The 481-nt window shown below is 46.4% G+C and overlaps 1 protein-coding gene across 1 annotated transcript in view; it reads right to left on the reverse strand.

The window, feature by feature from the left end:
- GABA-B-R3 (gamma-aminobutyric acid type B receptor subunit 3) overlaps positions 1-481 on the reverse strand; it is a 336,872-nt gene extending 336,391 nt beyond the window's left edge. The window contains 1 exon segment of the mRNA XM_067108995.1: positions 1-481. This exon segment is cut by the window's left edge and continues 724 nt beyond it. The gene's annotated coding sequence lies outside the window, so the exon portion shown is untranslated.

Below are 481 nucleotides of genomic sequence, written 5' to 3' on the forward strand. Positions count from 1 at the left end.
ACTTTCCCTTGAGAGCGAAGTCGATATAAAGATTTTCCTCTTATGGCCTCTTTGACACCTCTTTGTATTTGGTGGTACCTCTGGAATCGAGGGGACACTCTCAAGAATGGCTTGGGATACCTGAGAGAATGTTTGATACTATGGTTTGCCCTTTGCTTCGTCTGCTTTGCTGAAGTGGCACGAGATTTTTGGTAGGCCTTGTGGTTAACTGCCTGGCGGCGTACCTCTAGGATTGTGTCGTTGTACTCAACAAAATCCCAAAACCGCTCACGTTCGTGCCTTGGGTGAATTTCTTTACTTGGGCGAGAATAGGCCGAAGCAATTCTCGTTCTCAGCTGTTCTCTGCTTCTCGACTCAGTGGAATCAGATGAGGAGAATGAAAGGGGAAAGGAAGAAGAAGAAACAGATGATTGTGAAAATGGAGTTGCCAACGAAAAGGGCGTTGCAGACGTCGTCAGAAAATACTCCTTTGTCGTGCCTT

The sequence above is a fragment of the Macrobrachium rosenbergii genome, chromosome 9 (genome assembly GCF_040412425.1).
Source record: "Macrobrachium rosenbergii isolate ZJJX-2024 chromosome 9, ASM4041242v1, whole genome shotgun sequence".
NCBI lineage: Eukaryota > Metazoa > Arthropoda > Malacostraca > Decapoda > Palaemonidae > Macrobrachium > Macrobrachium rosenbergii.